Source organism: Halichoeres trimaculatus, unplaced genomic scaffold (assembly GCF_033239565.1).
Source record: "Halichoeres trimaculatus isolate MK-OKI-2021-1 unplaced genomic scaffold, fHalTri1.1 fHalTri1_scaffold_20, whole genome shotgun sequence".
Taxonomy (NCBI): domain Eukaryota; kingdom Metazoa; phylum Chordata; class Actinopteri; order Labriformes; family Labridae; genus Halichoeres; species Halichoeres trimaculatus.
Genome location: NW_027437198.1, coordinates 3,520,137 through 3,540,985, shown reverse-complemented (window position 1 = coordinate 3,540,985; position 20,849 = coordinate 3,520,137). Strand labels below are relative to the sequence as shown.

The following is a 20,849-nucleotide window of genomic DNA, read 5'->3' as shown; positions in this document are numbered from 1 at the left end:
GATCGTCATGACACTTGCTGAAATGATGAGGTCATAGCACGAGGATCTTCTAACCCATGTCATGTTGAGGAGGCAGGCCTCAAACACCAAGGTCTGCTCATAGCTCTGCCCCCTCCACAGACCTCCACAGGGCTGGCCAATCAGAGGGAAGGTTTCAGACAGCAGTAAAACAAAGTGTCTCAGAAAGAGGCTGAAATAAGAGTATTCAAAAAAAAGAAAAAAATAAATCATGTAGAGCTACTACAGGGATACCAAAGGTACGGAATGAAGCCAAAACAAAATATACAAGACCACATCTTTAAAAAAAAAAAAGAACTCATTTTTTAAGTCTTTTTCTGGAAAAATGCGGGGGGAAAAAAGCACAAAAACCTCCCAGCTTGTCTCAGTTTCTTTAGTCTTTGGTTCTGATTCTTGATTTTGCTTCTACTAAAGCAATATACGATCATTCTTGTTGGTGGTTTTGGCATGAGACTCAGATTGTTTTTAAAAAAAGACACATTTATTCCTTAGTTTTTACACATGTGACACTGACAGGGGTTTGAATGACAAATCATTTTAATAGCACAAATATTCACACCACAGGAAATAAAAAAAAAAACCATAATTACAACAATGTTTCTTAAATCTGGATATAATCAGGTACTTGATCATCAGTAATGGCAGTGCAAAGAATTTAAACTAAGCTACTTTTTCAGATCAAATACATTTACTTTGAAATGTCACAGTATCCTTGTCTCTTAGCGAGAAACCAAATCAGTTTGCTGTTGAAGTTAGAGCCTGCAGGGTGCATAAACTCACAGACGATCAGAAGCACTGAAAAGAGCTAGTTCAAATGTTTGTGAAAGGGTTAAGTTGACATGCATAATTAACAAAATGTTCTGTAACTAAAACATAAAAGCAATCTTTCTTTTCTTCATTTTCAGGGCAGAAAAAATAAAATGGAAAGAAATAAAAGTGTTTTAAAAACATCCAGGCAGGTTAAGTCTTAGATATTAAAATCAGATATTTACATTAGGTACCTGAATCAGTACATCAAGGTCAGACGCTGCAGATTTTATACCAAGCAAACATGATATTAACAAAACCACTGATCACATCGTTGCCCAGGCGATGAGGTTTCCTGATGACTGGTTCAAACCAGAATAACTTTTTAAGACTGTATAAAAGCACCTCACCTTTGAAGACTCTCAGCTTTTCAGGGCATCTTAATACATGAAGGTTTTTGCCTAACTGAGCCGCAAAGTTTGCAGCCATGCTGAGATACATCATAGTTACTCATAGTTTTTAAAGTAAAGAGTGAAGTTAAAGATAAATGGTGATAATTTGTAATAATGCACACTCTGGCCACCCATGAGTTGAGCATGAGTTTGGATTAATCAAAATTTTGTTTTTGGCTTCTGTTATTGGCTTCTTTGACGACTGATATTCAGTATTGGCCGTGAAAAATTCATATTGGTCCATCTGTAGTTTTGACACAACCAGTTTTGTTTTAATTTTGTCAAAAACTTGAAATAAGAAAAGTAACCTCTATTTGGCTCTTGGAATTGAAGTTTCAGCTCTTCTTCTGTTTCAATAACTTCACTCTGTAGTTTTAAAGGAGGCACATTCACAATCACATTGAAAGCTGCATTTTGTACATTTTGAATTTAAAAATACTGCCTGGAAAAGCGTGTACAGTACTGTTTCAGTGCACTACAGCACTGTTCTGTTATATATTCTGCTTTTAAATGATTTAAAAAACTTTGTTTCTGTCTAGTTTTATTTTTTAAGGCTGTAGCCTGTTTATCCTGTAATTTAATACAAACAAATAAGTAAAAATAAACGTTATTCATTCAATTGCGGACTCACAAATTTCATGCCTCCCTGCATAAGTCAGTGCCCTGGTCGGGGGCACCCCAGTCTAAAAAGTCTGGTCCGCCCCTGCTTGACAGAGCGCATCTCGATGCTGGTTCGTTATGTTGCTCTGCTCGTCAGCGGATGGATTACTGCTGAATGGAGGATTTAGTTGGTGGAACAGAGGGAGTTGCAGGGAAAGATGGGTGCTGATCAAGTTGATTTGATGATGATGATGAAGATGCTGACAGAGGTTAGTCTGACAAATCATTATTTAATGGTCACAATTTTCACACCACAGGAAGTACAAAAACATATCAAAGTTACAGCCATGTTTCTAAAAGCTGAATACGATCATTGAAAGGACACGCTGTGAAGCTCTAATTCATCATAAAGACAGTGAAGACTGTCGAGTTCAGGCAGTCGTTGGAGGAATCAGCAGTGATTCATGATATTTAAGCAGTCAGCAAATAAAAAATATATGATTGTGACCATAAAGTTCAATATTGGATTTTGGTATGCAGAGGGTAGTAACATCTTAGTAATATGTTGAATAATAAAATGATGACATAGACATAACATGAAAAAAACAAGACATTGACATGACTTTACTTTTTACAGTGGATGCCTGAATCAGAGCTTGGAGGCCAAAGGGCACCTTCAGAAAAGCAAAATCACAAGTTAACTGATGCACCAATCTCCCTTCATATTGATGGTCTGCAGACTCTGGACCCTCTGGTACACAAAGATATCAAGCCCATCTCTCATTCATAATATTTACACTCTGGGTAAGATATTAGCGCTGTAACACAGGAAAACAATGAAGGCAAACAGTACAAGTACAAGTCCACAGCGCAGCCATTTGTTGTCTGTCCATTTAGAGTTGTTGCTGCCTGAGCCTCTGCTTGGATTCAACTCTGGTCTCTGCCTCCTCTCTGGCCTTCTTCTTTGTTCCTGATAGTAGACTGTTTCATTCATCACAATGCACAAGAACAGTCCAAGGCAGGCCAGGTGTCTCCAGCTGTTTCTGACAGTTGAAACATCAACATCACCTTCATATCGGTCCCTAAGTTGTACTAGATTGTTAAAGCTTCTTCGCAGTGAAAACTCTTGGATCTGTCCTAAGAGGTGTGTTGTGATTTGATAGGTGTGATCTGGATCGTACAAGGCCCCCTGGCCATCTGAGTCCTCATAATGCTGTGTGATATAGACTCGGTCTATCCTCTCCCCACAGACTCTAAATACAATTCTGTCCCTGTCTCTTCCATCCACACATGCTGGAGGATCCACAACATAGTCAGGAAGCTCGACTGGCGTTTCCTGACGGAGTCTTCCAACAGTGTAGTATCGATGTCCTTGAGGTAGTGGGTCTAACAACCACTCACGGTTTCTGTAAGGATGTGAACCATAATCTCCATTGCTGGGGTCAAAGGTCAGTCGTATTCGGTTGTTGTCATCAATGATGATGGTATTGGCAAACCAGTGAAGCAGAACCAGACTGTGAGTGGGTACAGACTCACCAAAGTCAATTTCCTTCAGGTCCTCTATGGTTTTAAGCTTTTGCACAGCCGACACAGAGCACAGGGCTGAGAGCAAAGCTACACACACCCAAGAGTGTTCTCCTCCCATCAGCCACATTCTGGAAAGACATTCAGATTGTTACTACAATTATTTTTCAGAAGCTCAGTATATTAACTATGAGGCGTCTTCTCATTCCTAATGTGAATCTCAAGAACTGGCACACACAATTTGTATCAAAGCCTTTGACCACATTATAACTCAGCGTTTGTAGTGTAGACAAAAGAAGACCAGCTGCCACGGCCTTTGTCTTCTCCCTGCCTGATGCTGTGATTTCTCAAACAGAATCAAGTTGTTACCTTTTTTAAACTGTTTTACAAATTGTTTTACAGACCAAAAATTGATCAGCCAAAAATACAAGCAGAGCGTTTGCACTGTGTCTTCCTCTGTCAAAAAAGCCCTTAAAAGATTTAAGATCTGAACTTTCCCTGAGTATTTTGAATTTAATGCCAAGCAGTAGTCATATGAGAATAGATTCCTGGTGAATTCAGAATTTAGAAAACAGAAAATAAGAGCTCACCCACTTCAGTCTGCTGCTGCCTGGGGTCTGTGTTAGTGGTAGCACATAGAAAACTCCTGAAGTTACCGTTTCCTTGAAAACGAAACTAATGACGCGCAGGCATTACTGTTGACTGCAGGAATTTAACTGTTTCTATGAAACTTCCTCTGTCTTCTCAAATACTCATTCCACTGTTGGAAGTGTTTGTTTGGGTTTTGGTTAAGTGTGTGTAGGGGAGATTAAAGCTGACAAGTCTTCATGTTTTATTGTTGGAATGAGTGAGATGTGAAGTGACTCTGAGTCCTGAAGTAGTTTGTGGATTGAGACTGGGTGTGCACTTGATACTGCAGGATGGGGAGCTGCTCTTTAAAGCTGTGCCTGGTTTATCATCGAGTGTTATTATTTAAGATCGATACAATCACTCTGCATTCATAATGAATACATTTATAAGGAGTAGTGAGAGTGCCAAATTATAAAAATAAATCTATAGAGGAAGAAAGTAAATAAATGAATTAATAAATTAATTAATTTAAAAAAATATAAGAATCTATAAATGAATTTAAAAAAAATGAAGGAAAAATGAAGTAATAAATAAATTGTATAAGAATCTATAAAAGAATAAAAAATGAATTAATAAAGTATAAAATAATCTATAAAAGAATAATTAAAAATATATATCAATAAATAAATTATATAAGAATCTATAAAAGAATTAAAAAATGAATTAATAAATACATTATATAAGAATCCATAAAAGAAAAGGCTAATAAAAGTATTAATATAAAGACAAATCAAAAAATAAATAGAGAAGTGCTTAATAAAAAAAATAAAGAAAGAAAGGAAGTAGCTATATAAAGTGATATTTATCAAAAAATAAACCCTTAAAAGAAAAGGCTAATAAAATTATATATAAAACACAAATAAATAAAAGTATTTTAATTACATTATAATGTCACTTTAAAAGTGAAGGAGATGTTCACAGAAAAATATGCGAAGTAAAAATGTGGCTGCATCACAAGCATGGGAGGAATCTTAATCGAGAAGAAACATGGCGGCAGAAAACTTGACAGAAGAACACTTGTAAGTTAGAGAACAACATAATTATGATGGAGGATATGTTTTTGGGACGAGGAGGACATTAGGTAAGTGCTGGTATGTGTGCTTTGACCCACACAGACTTCGATGAGCTCGTGTGGCGAAATCTTGAGAATGTAAACAAAGCATATCCCAACATGCTTGTCCTTCCTCGATACCCAAGACATAACATATGACAACATTTTAACACAAGGCCTGATCTAGCCGGCGATGTCTGTGTTGGTCAGCGCACACATAACACCAACACTTTCCATTACGTCCTCTACCGTTCCCAATACATACTCTCTGTCCTAATCGTTGTGTTCTGTAATTTCAGCCAATCTTAAAAGTTATCCCGTCAAGTTTTCAGCCGCCATCCTTCTTCCTCGATAGGTTTCCTTCTGCGCATGCGTACAACGACATTCCTGCTGCGCATATTTTTCTGCGCATATTTCCTTTGCTTTTAAAGTGACATTATAAGGTGATTTAGATACTTTTATTTATTTGTCTTAATATTTAATAAAGTATGTCTTATCTTATCTTATCTTATCTTATTTATACTTTTATTAGCCTTTTATTTTAAGGCTTTATTCTTTGATTAATATCACCTCATCACTACTTTCTTTCTTTCTTTCTTTATTCATTTACTTATTTATTTATTAATTTATCAAGCGCTTTTCTATTTATTAATTCATTTATTTTTTATTTTTATTTTTACTTTAATTAGCCTTTTATTTAAAGGCTTTGTTCTTTGATTAGTATCACTTCATAAAGCTACTTTCCTTCTTTCTTTCTTTCTTTCTTTCTTTCTTTCTTTCTTTCTTTCTTTCTTTCTTTCTTTCTTTCTTTCTTCATAAATAAGCACTTTTAAATTTGTTTTTTATTATTTTTCTTTATATATATATTTTTTTTTTAGCCTTTTCTTTTGTGGATTCTTATATAATTTATTTATTAAGTCATTTTTTATTTATTCTTTCATAGATTCTTATATATTATTTTTTTAATTAATTTATTCTTTCATAGATTCTTATATATTATTTTTTTAATTTATTTATTCTTTCATAGATTCTTATATATTATTTTTTTAATTAATTTATTCTTTCATAGATTCTTATATATTATTTTTTTAATTTATTTATTCTTTCATAGATTCTTATATAATATTTTTATCAATTCATTTTTTAATTTATTCTTTTATAGATTCTTATATTATTTATTTATTTATTTATTTATTTATTTATTTATTTATTTATTTATTTATTCATTTATTCTTTTATTCTTTTATAGATTTATTTTTGTAATTCGGCACTCTCACTACTCAATACATTCTGGTTAGGTAGAATTTATACTTTAGCTATTAGTTGAATGCTTTTGAATTTATTTTGAAGGTTTCTATTGAAGCATTTGTTTTTTCAATCATATTTACCAAAGCTGTTGTCTTACATTATATAATAAATAACCAAGCTTCTTCAGAAAGTCCTACTACAGATCACTAAAGGCTGGGGTATCTGGAAAAAAAACACAAGTTTGAGGTCTTTGACATCCTTGGTGTGTTCTCTGACAACAGATTCAAACTTTAATTTTCTGACTAAAAAATTCCTAATTTACTCAGCTGATGGTGGTTTATTTCAGCTTCTGTTGTCAGGGCACATATTTTTTTTGACTTGGAAGAAACAAAGGGGTAAATTTTGATTTCATAGATGCTCTACTTAAACCATGCCGCAGAAAGTAGTGCAGCTGTAATATTTTACTGAGAAAACGTGTAAAATTCCAGAGCACCATTTTTTATTCTTGCCCGCAGTAAAAGCCTTGCTGGCTATGACAGCCTACACCTTAAATGGTTAAGGAGTGATGTTTTCTTCTCCTCCGTCTTCTTTAAAAAATCACTTAGTCTGAACAAATTGAGGGAAAAGTGTCCTCAGGATTTACTTATGAAAACTGACAATACCTCCACTGTTTAATCATGGTTTAATGAGTTAAGACCATCAACATTTAGAAAGAACGTTTAATCGAGTCAGGCCCAGAGACTTCCTGCCCTTAATTGGAAATGGTTTTACGAATGTTGTAATCCTTACAGCAGAAGACAGCAGTTCCAGGAATTCTCATGAAGTTCAAAGAGATATTAAACATGCAGATAAACCAAAGCATAGAGCTGCAGCTGGATGTCTTTTCTGTTATTTTGGTGTTTTAACATGCCAGCTCTCCAAACTCTTGTGTCAAAACCTTAAATAATACAAAAAAAGTACCATTTCGTTGTACTTGTTGCAATGACAAATAACGTTTTGTTCAAGTTTCATGCATTCACTAGAATGACTCCCGGCACAACTGAAGTCAAAGGAATATTAGGAATGTTGTTTTTGAATGTTGAGCTAATCTCTTTTAAAGTTCCCCTTTCTGTTAGGTTGTTTACAAGAAGAAGAAATGGTACAGGTATTAAAGGAACACAGGCTTAAAAAATTGCAAGTGGAGGATTGTGCCTGCATGAAGTTGATTTCTTGAAGGTTTTTTTGGATGAAGCAAATTTAAGACTAATTTTTCTCACCAATCCCATAACTCTGGTAATGAGATCAGTCTGCAGCCTCTCAGTTCTATGTAGCATACAAAAATATCAAACCTGTCCTTCATTTCTGACTAGTGATGTAACGATACACTCAACCCACGATTCAATATGATCTCTGATACTGAGTCAACAAAGCGATTTTCTCACAATGTTTTTTTTTTTTTTTTTTGACAGAATGAGCTTGCATACAAAATATGATTGAAAAAGATTATTTTAATTATTTTTGCAACTGCAAAACACAAACCATGCAGTGAATGCAAAATTTAAAACAATGTATAAAAACTACATCACATATTTCCTTATATTTTTAACATCATTCGTCATTTTATACAACGGATCAAAAATCGGCTTTTTAAAAGAAAATACGGCCGATGGCCGATGGCCGATGGAGACAAATGTCCAAATATATCGGCCGGCAGATATATCGGTCTACCTCTAGTGGGAATGTATACAACACATTTTTAGGTACCCTTATTAGATTAGAAAATCTTTATTGTCCTCGAGGGGCAATTTGTTTTGCAGCCGTAGAACATACATCAACAGAAACAAGCAAACAAACAAGAAAAAAAAACATACATGTATTGGCTAGTCTGACTAACTCATGGATTACATCATGGACAGTAAAAAAGTAAGAATAAATAGATAAAACCAACACTGTATAGTTAAGAACAATGTGCAATGTATGCGAAAGGCAGCATTTGTCTGTATAGTCTATATTATTTAAAAGGCCCAACAAACATAATTTAAGCAATGATTATCAAAAATGTCTATAACTTATTTAAAAAACTAACAGCTGATGGAACAAATGACCTCAGGTATCTATTGCATTTTGCCTCCCTTACATAAGCAAATCTCCTCCCTGTCGGCAAGAGCCTAAACTCTGCATGCAGGGGGTGCCGTGGGTCCTCCAGGATCATTTTTGCCTTCTTAGAAGCTCTTACTTGAAAAACATGGTCATTCAAGTCTATGCCAACAATCTTCCTGCAAAGTTTGGTAATATTTCCTTGCTTGTTTTTGTTTGCAATGCTAAGGTTACCAAACCAGCAGATCACAGCAAAGGTCAATATGGACTCAACAAAGCATGAGTAAAACACTTTCAAAAGAGATTTGTCAACACTAAATCCCTTTAACTTCCTCAGGAAGCACAATCTCTGATTGGCTTTTTTACAAATAGCATTGGTGTTAGCATCAAAAGTCAGTTTTCTATCTAGGATGGTTCCTAAATATCTATATTCTGTCACAGTCTCAACAGCTGCCCCATTGATAAATGTTGGTATAGTGGCAGGAGGATTTCTGCGAAAGTATGAGGCATAAGGAACACATGAAAAAAAGTGATATGGTTCTATATTTACAAAATCTACACATTCCTGTACCTAAAATAAGCTGATTTGATTTTTAGGACGGTTTTTGCTTCTGTGACATTTTTACACAATGTGGACTCAATTTTCAGTGCAATATGAACTTCTATATTTCTATGAGGTCAGGGCAACCAGGGCTAAAGGCTTAAAAATTGTGAGGAACTATGTACAAAACACTTTTTTCAAGTCTTGGATCAAAGAAGAGTGAAGTATTTTCAGTTTTACATGCCCTGAACACACAAACTGTTGCTCATTGGTGCAGAGCAGCCCCAAGCTGAAACATGACACCAGGAAGCAAAAAAAGTTAACGTCAAGCCCTGGTTGTAGGGTAATATTTTGAGCCTGCCAGTGGATGTAGGAGAGGTGGTTTTACTGGATGTCCAAAAAGTTTCGTGCCAGAAATAATGTTTTAAGAGGACAGGATGACATCTAGGTCATCATCACAAGCTTTAAACAGATTTTTTTTTTTAAGCGTGCTAATTTCTGTCTTATTTTAGGGTCCTCCATTGTTAATCTGGTCCAAAGAAGTAAATCTTTCAGGACTTCCAATCTGTGCCTCTCTTCTGATCTTCTGCAAACAAAAGGGGAGGGTTGTGTAACTGCTTTGTTAAACTCTTGTTCAGAAGCTTGCTCAGCTGCAACTCTCCGTGGAACCAGCAGAAGGAGCTGTCACACAGGTAGTTGATTCAGACACCTGTGTTTGAAGAGAACTATAACTTTCATTGATCAAGATTGTTAACAGCAGAGCAGATGTATCTTAATGTGTTTGTATATGCACAGCTGATAGAAGATGATCCTTTCACTGCTTTTTTTTTTGTTTATCTACGCCAGGAAAATGCTTTTTCTTTTCCCAGGGTGGTCGAATCATTTGACACCCACGAGCACCAAAGTGGCTCCACTCACTGTGTGATCTGTTGTTATCCTGTATGAAGCTTTTGCTGTTCTCCTTGTCAAAGTCAGAAAGAACAAAAAAAAAAAAAACAGACAATGAAAACATTTAGTTTCATTCCCTGTGGTCTCCACCCACATCTTTCTCATGGGAAACACAAGACCATCATACAAACGATGCTTTGCTTGATTTTCATCCTCACTTTTGGTATTCATGAGAAACTTCAAAATGTTCACTGCTGGTAGCTGCACATACTTTAGTATGATCCAGACTCAACCTTTATTTTCCTATAGGTTATTCATTTATGCTCCAATTATTTTACAATCAGGAATATGAAAGCTTTGCTTGCTCCTCGCAGAGGAAAAGAAGCAGCGATTGAAACATTCAATAAAATGCACCCAGTGAGTCATGCTGCTTCTATTCCTCATGTTTCTGTGTTATGAAAGACCTTGGACAGCTGTGTGGAACTCTGTCAGGGTCAGCCAGGCAGCCCTGCACTCCGCCTGCCAATACATGACACCATCTTGGCTCAGCACGACCCAGAAACATCAGCCCTGTGCCATGTACTCTCTGTCGACCCCAGCCCCTGCCTCGTCAAAACTACAGTACGTTTTCATGTGGAAAGGGCAGCAGCTTCATAAAAGAGGAGCATGCCAAATGATGTCCAATCAAACAAAGGGTTTGGTTTAATGTGCGCAGAGTTTTTCAGGAGTCAAGGCCTGTAACAAAAAAAGTCAGTCTGTAATCCTACCATCGTCGTATTTCTTACCTGCTTATTGCATCTGTGAACTTGTTTGTCCAAGAATTCAGAGACAACTGGGGACTGGTTCCAGGTTGGTCCTCTGTGATTTCTTGTTTGTTTTAATAGCAACAACATCTGTGTATCGAGTTGTGTTTGTTCAAGAGTCAACCTGAATTGACAGAGGCGAGCTTTTGTGTTCAGAGCAAGTAGTAAGTAGTAAGTAGCAAGTAGCGACATTTGTAGTTTAGTCTGAGTCTTTCTGCTGATCCTGTCCTGTGCATTCATGAACATTATCAAGAAAACCCTCTTCCCGCCTTGTTTGACTCATTAACACACTCATTGTGAGCTGTTGCTGTGGAAAATGTAAGGAAAGGCTGTTTCACCTGTGCATCAGACACTGACCCTGACAGTAATGATTCCTTTTCTGAGAGCACTAATGGCTTACCCACTGGTTTCTTCAGAGGCATTATAAAGCCACTGTTATGCACTGGTTGCTGTGTTGGAAATGCTTACTCAGCCTAACTTTCAGTCATCTGAGTCCACACTCAGTCTCCTGGCACACAAACACAACATGTCAAGGCAAATTACTCATACATAATAAATAGTGTAACATTTAGCTCAATTAAAATCAATACAGAAGAGTGATGACAACTAGTTTATCTCTGTGTAGCATACGAATAATTAAAAAAACAGGATCTTTATACCCTGACTGTTCTTGTATCCTACACTAAACATGTTTAAGAAAATGAAATGCAGTTGATAGAGCAAAATCTGCAAAAACAGACATCACTCCATACTTCTGCTCCTCATTGTGATATTTCAGAGGAATAGTTCTTATCAATCCAGGTCCATTACATCACTTTTAAAGGCAGTTGGAGGACTATTCGTTTGGCATTGACTGCAGTGACCTCTTTGGTTTCATCAGAAGTGTTTTTTATGGGATGAAAATAATGTTTCCCATGAACACCATCATCTATTGTTGTAAGGACGTCATTTTTGCCAAGCTGTGCATTTGTTTTGGAAGCAATAAAATAATTTGACTTCCTTTGTTCCAGACAACTTTGTGCAGAATACAAAGTGACGAGGTAATTGATTTATTTTTTTAGTTACATAGCATTTCTAAGTTTGCTTGTTGAAATATGGCAACAAGCAAACTTTGTGCCGTAGTTCAGTTCCAGGCTATACTCCCAGCAGGGAGCTACTCACACGGTACATTTACATGCAGCTTCAGATATCGTACTATGAGCTTAGTCAGTAGCCACGTTTACATGGACCTAAATATTTTGTTTGCATTCGGTTTATTTGCTGAAACGGAAAGAATTTAACCTTTGTAAACACCTCATTCCGAAAAGAAAAGTTTCAATCCGACTGGACATTTAATCGGTTTCACAGGGGTGGAATATTCCTTTCCCCAAACCGATTGAGGGATCATGTATCCACTCAGCACTGGACTGCTGCGGAAAGTTTGTTTTTGATCCAAACTTTGAAAGAAATGAACATAATTTCAAGACTGGACAGACAAAAAACTTGCAATATTTATAACTCAGAGTATTGCAACACAGTGATAAACAAACTGTCGTCCTCCAGCTTTGATAAATCTCGTAATGTTATCGTTTTTCTGTGCATGCCCCATTAACTTTTCTGTTTGATTACAACGGCACATATAGACCAGAGATTGGAATATTCCTTTCCATGTATACTATTGTTTTCGGAAAAGTCATTCGGAAAGATTCAATTCAGAAAGACGAAAAACTCCTCATGTAACCGTGGCTAGTGTGAGATCAGACTATTAAAATGCATGGAAACACCTTTGTCGAATCCATACCGACCACTTAGTGGAAACGGGGCCTAAGATGTGTCTGTAACGTGTAACTTAATGGTTTGCATGTAAACCTCTACTAACTTCAATCTCACCAAGCAGAGCTAACGTAACCCCACTCTTCATTTCATTGATAGACTCTCAAGTTTGAACAGGAATGAACATTGTCACAGTTTAACCCATAATTTATCCCATGCTCTATCACTGCACTATCACAGTTTTTCTGCTTTTCTGGCCTTTCTCTTTTTGACAGTCCAGCTCTAATGTCCAACATTACAACTAAATCGGGACAAGAAACCCTTTTCTCCAGAAACAGAACACATTTTGCTTCTCACTAATAATCTTTGCTGGCCATACTGTCATCATAGGATCTCGCTGTCTGTGTGCCATAAACGGATTTGGGTATTCCTGGGGAATTCTGACCCCAGAGATACTGAGAAATGTCATATAGAAGTAACTTCTCTTGGCGCTCATATTGTCATTTTTAATCTATAAAGAGGAAAATATGTAAAGTGTGTCTTTAATCTGCTCCTCTGTACTATGAGCAGTACGACAGTTATTGATCTGTGTTCATTTGGTATTTCTGTGCCAGGCATAGTAAAAAATAACAACTGCTTTAAGAGCTTTTTCTGGAAAGGAATCAAGAAAACTCTGGAGTGTCTTTTAAACCCCCTGGAAACTCCTGTCAGTCTGTTTTTTTATGGGGCGATAAAGTGGACTTTCAGAGAGAGGCAGATGAAAAGAGAGACGGCACAGACTGGACGGCTTTAAGACGAGGGGGCCTATGTTTGGGAAAATGTACCGTAAACCACACTGTAAAACTTGGTATAACAAGGCTTCATCTTAACTCCTTTTTTGGTAAAACCTGTTTCTGATAATACATACAAGGACATCTGAGTGTTTTTTTTTTTTTAACCCAAGTATGTTGGTGTAGTGTTAAGCATTTGAGACCTATAGTGATGGTTCATGTTAGTCAGATGGTTTATTTCTGTCCTGGATGAAGCTGGCATTCAACACAGGTGTTAGATTTTTCTTCCCCAGCAGATAATTGGTGTAATGAGTTGAATCCAACCCATTTTCCAGCATATTTTGCTTTTTTTTCTTCTTCTTTCTTTCTGACACACACAGGTCTTCATCGTGTCTGCAGGTGCTGCCCTGTGTGTGTCTCTGCCTCTGTAGCTGTAAGGCTGCACTCGAGCCTCTGCACTGCTGTGTAATTAGACTTAATGAGGCTGGAGACAGCTGTTCCTCTACTCTTTAATCACACAAATATACAAACCCTATGAGAATAGTCAACAGTGGAAGGAATCGGTTTGCTCTAAGGTAGGCCTGTCACAATAACAAATTTTGCTAGACGATAATATTCCAAAATATTATCTCTGATAAACGATATTATTGTCAATATTATTTTGATTTTTTTTTTCATTTTTTCATTGATGTAATTATGATAAATGGGATAATAAAGTGAGTACACCATATCAAAAGCAATAAAATTTAATTTCTTAAGAGTATTTAACTGTAATTAAAAGGTCAGGATCTTTTAAATAAAATAAATTAAACAAAAAAATTTAATAAATTTAGCAAACAAGAAAGAGAAAAAAAATACAATGAAAATGAAATGGATTCTCTTTTAGAAAAAAATACATGTCAATGAAAATAATTAATACTAATCAAAAACAATAAAACATAGACCCTGTCTCTAAAGAAAAAACAGAACTCAAAAGAAAAAAACAACAATAAAAACTATAGCCTAAATAAAAGGGAGTTTATACAGTTCCTGAACTGTTTGTAACATGTACTTTTTCCCAGTCAATCCGTACTGTCTGTCAAACATTTTTAACATTTCTGGCTTTCAACCGTATTGAAGGGCTGCATTTCTTTGGTAATGTAGCTGTCTTTGAGCGCCCACCATTTGTTGCTTTTATTTCTATTTACTTTGCAGACCAAAAGCCTCAGTAAGAGAGTCAAAGAACAAGGCTCCGCTGCACCTCCCCTTCTTCTTCTTCGTCACCACTATTTTTAAACAAATGCGACATATCAGCTGGTTGGTGTTCATGAGCTCACACTTTGTTCATTCTGATAAAAACAAAATATTCCCACACTGGGACTGTGGCAGGCGGCTTAAGAACAGTATCTTTGGTGCCATCACTCATATTAGCGTGTGTTTCCTCCTTATCCCTCAGGACGCTCGCTTCAGCTCTCTCCGTGTGTACACGCGAGCAGCCCCGTCTTCACCCCAAAGATCGCATTTTCGACAGATGCTCACTCCGCTATAAATCCGCTAAATCCGCTAAATCCGCTCTAGAACCCATGCACCCCGATGTTAGGAAAGATAGACGTAGTGAGCCATCTTCTCATTCAGCCTCTTTGGTTGAAAGAGAGGAGGAAAACAAACATGCATGCACGTGTCAGTTTATCGAGGCTGGCAACCTTACAGAGGACGTTTTTATTTATCTTTCGGTTAATTGATTTATTGATTATTGTGACAGGCTTACTCTAAGGTTTTAAAAATGAAGTGGAGGCTGCATCAGTGACTATCTGAGGTTGAAAGAGAATTTTTAGGATTTCTACAAAACCATTAACATCTTATATGCAAAATTGAAAAACTGGGGAATTTTACTTTTCAGAAATGATTAAAATGTTTGTACTTTGGTCATGAAACATGAGGTTTAAGATAATTTGAACCCCCATAGCTTGAAAGAACAATATCTCAACCCTTACCTATCTCTCCTCTTTTTAATGCAGAAAAAATCTTGATATTGTCCTCTGCTCATTATGCAGAACATAAAACAGCCCTCATGACAACCCATCCAACACTTCTTGAGTATTTTGATTCTCAAATTAAAACCAGATGGACGTGGAGAGGAAGAGATTAAGTTTTTCAGGGGATGGATTTGTTTCTGGTCTGTGTGAGAAGCATGAGAGGGATGCGATGTATGTAGAGTCCAAGGAGCAGATGAGAGGGTCAGGCCAGGTAATTAGGGTTGTAAATTATCTCTGGAGGTAAAAAAAAAAAAAAAAAGAAAAGAAAAAACATTCGTCTGGCTTAAAGCTGGAGGCAACTTCTGAGTAGAAACATGCCCAAACAGTCTCTGCCTTATTTCACCAGAACTCCTCTTCCTGTGCTCAGACACAGACGCCTTGTCAGAGTCTGATGTGATCTTCTCTGAAGTTGGAAACATCAGGGGCTGACATTTTTCCTTTTTTTTTTTTTTGCTCTGTTGGAGGGAGTGGGTTGTTGGAAGGAAGTGGGCGTGTCCCATTGCCTTTTCTGCTGAGTCATGTGACACAGACGGGTGGGAGGGGCAGGCAGGGAGCTTCCAGAGCCACAGCAGAGTTTGGCCTTTATCCGGAGAGCTGCACTTTGGCAGAGGAGGCGACTCACTCATACACACACTTCACACGGTGAGTGTTTTAAATGCCAGGAGGGAATGTGTGTCGTGTGAGTGTTTGTGAGAAAGCAGTTGGGAGAAGCGGGAGTAATGATGTGTAGTGTGTTGTTTTTTAATTCTGAGTTTGGAGGTTTCTTTTCCTGCTTAGAGATTTAATCATCTGTTTTCATACTTAAGTTGATTGATATCTTTGCATACCGTTCCATATTTGACTCAAGAGCCCAGCTGTTTATGTGTCTGCATTGTGCTGTTGTTTTTAGTGACTCAGCGTCAAGCCTGCTGTTGCAAAAAAAGTGTTCTTGACTGAATTTTTAGCTGCTTGTGTGCTCCAGTTTAACATTGTTGAGGGTTTTCGTTTCCTTTGCTTTCCGTCCACCAATTTGTGTGTGTGTGTGTGTGTGTGTGTGTGTGGTCTGTAGCAGGCTTTGTAATCAATGCACTTTAGCATAACACAAATATTTATCTGTATATAAAGACAGATGCTCAATCATGTCAGCTTCTAACTGTTCTGACACTTCTCTCTATTGTAATGCGTCCTTGCTTGTGTCAATATCCACACTAGACTGTATGTGTGTGTGTGTGTGTGTGTGTGTGTTTGTGCTGCAAAGTTAAAGGTTAGTTCCACACATGTGGTCAGTTGGCTGAAGGGACTCATTAAAGTTAAGTTTCTGTTTTGGAAAGTCCAGTGAAGAGTCCTAAGAAGCAAATTGTGATCCGTGGAAAAATGTCTATTTTCCTGCCAGTGGAGAACACAACATGTCAAGTGTTGATCAAAGTTGAACATTTTTTTCTCCTCCACAATTTAATGTTTCTTTTAACTTCTTTCAGTGAAGTTTGTCTCTCAGTCTGTTTTTTTTCTGATTAGTCTTAATGTAATTTTGCATGTATGCCATTATCAAATAACAGCCTGCCATCAATCAAGCTTTCTGTTCTTAATGAGGGTAACAAACAGTGGCCTCCAACACTATAAAATAAATGAAAGTAGGGCTGCAGCTATCCAATATTTTAGTGTTTCAGTTTTCTACTTTAAATTCCATCAATTAAGTAATAGGATAAAACATGTTTTTGTTTAAAGAGCAATTATTCTTTAAATGAAAATTTGTTTGAAACAAGTTAAAAACAAGTCACCTTAAGCTTGGCTCACACTACAGGATATTAAAAATCTTAAAAGATTCTGAAATCGGGTTGTATCTCACATATAAGGAGAATCTTCACAGATCATCTTCTCTCAAATCTTAAGCACGCTCTAACAACAAGATTTGAAAATACTGACCAGCACACACTACAGGATTTCACCAAGATTATTTGACCAGAGAGAGTGATGCACCACATGTGCTCAGTTGTTTGATCTGAGGTTTTTAGCACATCGGTGGGACAGGAGGAGAGAGAAGCGGAGCTGTCTGCAGCGGTGCCTTTAATCCATTAAGCGCACGCAGAGGGACAGAGGTGAAACTGTTGCTGTATCAGCCAATAATGGCATGATCTCACACCCATCACTGATAAAACAACAGTTTGCTGCTGTACTAAGGGGGCTCTCTCTAATTGGCTGTTTTCATCCTCAGTGAGAATGAATGTTGTAATCATCCAGATAAATATCAAACATGTTTGAAAATTATTGGGGCAGCTCCTCGAGACGATCGTGGGGCTGAAGATTCATCTGTTAATCACTCATACTAGAAGATAATCTTGGCCCAACGTCGGGGACGATTTTAGTCCCCGACCAGATTTCTTCCCAGATTGTTGGGAGGACCAATCTGGGTTAAACCGGGCTGAGAATCCTGTAGTGTGAGCCAGGCTTTAGGTGTGAAGTAGAATTTGAATAAAATAAGACATTTGAACTAATAATGAAGCACATCAGGTACCAGTGTCACTTGAAATATTATCCAATCTATAACTTTTAAGCCAGAATTGAAAACTGCCCAGCAAACTTTATTATGTTTTCTATTTTTCATCTTCTTCACTCTGAAAGGCTATTTTTACTATGACATAAGTTGCTAAATGATGCCATTGCCTCATTTGCATAACGGGTCATTTGCATGTAATTGTCATCTAATTGATGAGTACTACTAATGAGCTTTATTTGGTTGATTTTTGTTTATTTCCCTTTATGTCAAAACATCAACCCTCATCCTTTGCCTGGGCTTGGGACCAGCAAAAGAGACTTTATTTCATAGTTTAAAAGTTATAGTCAGGTGTGTTTTATTTATCAAATAGATGAGGTGCTGTGTTATTTGGATACTTTAGGAGTATCCCTAAATTGATACATGAGGAATATTGACGAGGAAAAAATTACCCTGGCCCTAATGGCTCTGCATCTCTAGCTCTGACAGCCTGACAGCTCTCGGTGTGAAGTGCCTGATTAGGGATGGGTACCTTTCACATTTGAAACGATATGGTACCGATGCCCGGTTCCTGGCAATTGGTATCTGTACTCAACGGTACCAAGTTTCGGTACTTTTTTGTGTTTATGTGGGAAAAATATCAATTTGTTTAAAAATGTAATATGAAAATTTTTCAATTTAACATATTTATTCTTTAATATATAACCTTGCAATGCTCTGTTCATTTCTAGCATGGAAAATCGCCTTCTCTTCCACTCCTTCACAGTCACAATGATGTGTTTAGGTACCTAAACATGGCACCTTTTGGTTTTACATGAATCGATACCTGGTACTTTTGACAGAATTCGGTCGGTACCTATAATAGTACCTAATTCGGTACCCATCCCTATGCCTGATAACATGATTTAGAGAAATAATAGTTCACTCACATCCTCAGTTTTTGGAATTTGACTCACAAACTAATGTCAAAACTCCCCAAACTTTTTAAAAGTGACAACTTTTATCCGATGAAGCTCATGTAGGATCATATTGCACCGGTCTCATTGGCAACACTCACTCACTCGGAAAAAGCTATAGGAAAGAGAAACCAAAACTAAACTATGGCCACAGATATGAGGTGCTGTCAGAAATATATTTAAAGCTTAAAAGTAATAGACAAAATACCGTGCTTCAGAAATAAATTAAACAATTCCTCAATCATTTTTTGTAACCAAGGTTTTCGAATTATTTGAGGAATCGTTTCAGCCCTGGATGAAAACCTGCGACCAACCTTCGCCTTTTTGGTGAGTCAGCCTCCTCTGCTTTGCCTCAGACACTCTGATACACACAGGGCTGTTGAAAGGCGCTCTTTTGTGCCTCGCTGCATTGCCAGGCGAGAACAGACAGTGGCCTTTCACCAGTGTGTCTGACTGCTCGCTGAAAAGGTCACCATTACCTTTTGCATCTCGTCTTTCAGTCTTTGAGTCTGGGCAGAGAGATTATGCATCTGCTGGGGAATTCTGCATCATAGCTTTGAAATGCAAAATATTCCATGAGTGACCCTGAGCGTTGTAATGCCAAAGTAATACAATTTTATCCATGTAGTGTGACATATACCGGGAAACAATTTAACTTCACAGTTTTTCATCCAAAAAAATCAAGCAGCTGTCTTGCTATTTGTTGGATTTCTTCTATCCTGATGGGAATACTGAGGTTACCCAAACTACTGACCCATATCTACTCCTGGATGTCATGCATTAAACGTCAGAGACTAACAACTCACTGTGATACAAAAACCACTGTTGAAGGCATTTAGAGGCTCAGCATATAATCACAACAAGAAGTTTAGTCTCTTGAGTGTATTGTACTCCAGAGCTTTGTATGTGGGTCAGTCATAGTCCATAAATACCGCTCTTAAAGCCTGGAGAGACCCAGAGTGACGGGCCTTGTGTCCCACACACCAGGATTTGAAGAGGGCCAGGCCAATAGGAGAGCAACTTTTTGTCTGTGTGCTCTTAAATTCATGGCACCTTAATAATGAAAGTTATCAAAGTGTTAAACTTTTTTATTTTTCCCATACAGTTTAAGATCACATCTGATAAAATCACTACTGTGACTCAGATAGAAACTACGTTATTGATATTAAAAGATAAATACCCAGATTGACCCTAATCCCAATCTTGTTTTATACAATCACGCTCCTTCTGTGCTCCTTTGTTTGGAATTCACATACCTGATGGAATTTAGTAATGAGGTCTAAATTTGTGGCCAAAATCCCAACAGAATTCCTAACCTCAGATTATCGCCTTATTTTTTGTTAGAAAACCCGAAAACGTGCCTCCCAATCCCTCTGGCCCTTGTACTTGTCTGGGTGACAGCATTACAGATCTGCTTGTCAGCATATGTGGCCTTGCAGCATTTGTCTGTGCTTCTATATTGTACAAGCTTTTTACAGTCGTGCAATCAAACTACATCATGTTGAGTTTGCTGTATCAACAGTTTATCAGTCTTTTAATATTTGTGAAGCAGCTTGTCTGTCCTCACCTTTTAATTTTTGGTAGTATCACAACCTTAAAGAGCTCTGATAGAAAACAGGACATGGCCTCCTGGACTTTAAATCCCGACCTGAGCTACTGATACATCTGAAAAATGACTTTGACTAATGTTATATCTAGAAAGCTGCTTTTTCTAATTGGGATTCATGATTACCTTTCTTCTTCACTACGAACCAAACAGATCTGCAACCCCCTGCTATGAAAAGTAGCAAGTGCAGAAATTAGGGGTGTAACGGTACATGTATCCGTGCTGAACCGCTCCATACGGCTGTTTGGTTCGGTACAGTGTTGTATTCGAACAAGTACCTTAAGTTTACGTTAGCCATGGCTCTTTAATATTCACGTGAGGACTTGTCTATGATTGGCTGAGCAGGGAAGATGTTTTAATATTCATGAGGAAAGTGGTCTGTGATTCGTTCTTTGCAATCATGTGCATATCATGTGGGCGTGACGTCTCACGGTGAGCCAATCAGAAGATGAATATCAAAGAGCTTCCGTAGCCACAGGAGCTTGCGTCTGAATTGTGCATCATGGCTGCTGCTAACGACCAACCGGAGCTTGAAGAGCCTTATAATCCGTGTATGGTTTGTTCTTTCATTATTCCGTTTCAAAACAAAATCAAAAAAACAAAAAAACTGACTTGTTTTTTTGTTTTTCTGTTTTAAAAACAAAACGGAAAAATGGAATAACAGAAAAAACGAAAAACCACGTTTTTCTGTCCTGGTTTGAC

General features: G+C 37.3%; 1 protein-coding gene across 5 annotated transcripts in view; it reads left to right on the top strand.

The window, feature by feature from the left end:
• Positions 1–20,849, top strand: part of septin9a (septin 9a) — a 117,248-nt gene that overhangs the window by 57,155 nt on the left and 39,244 nt on the right. Inside the window, exon 1 of one of the 5 annotated variants that reach the window (XM_074696439.1) lies at positions 15,673–15,757. The exons of 3 other annotated variants lie outside the window; for them this stretch is intronic. The gene's annotated coding sequence lies outside the window, so the exon portion shown is untranslated. Of the gene's footprint in view, positions 1–15,672; positions 15,758–18,849; positions 18,869–20,849 lie in introns of those variants that run through there. One more of the 5 variants, XM_074696440.1, reaches the window with a different exon arrangement.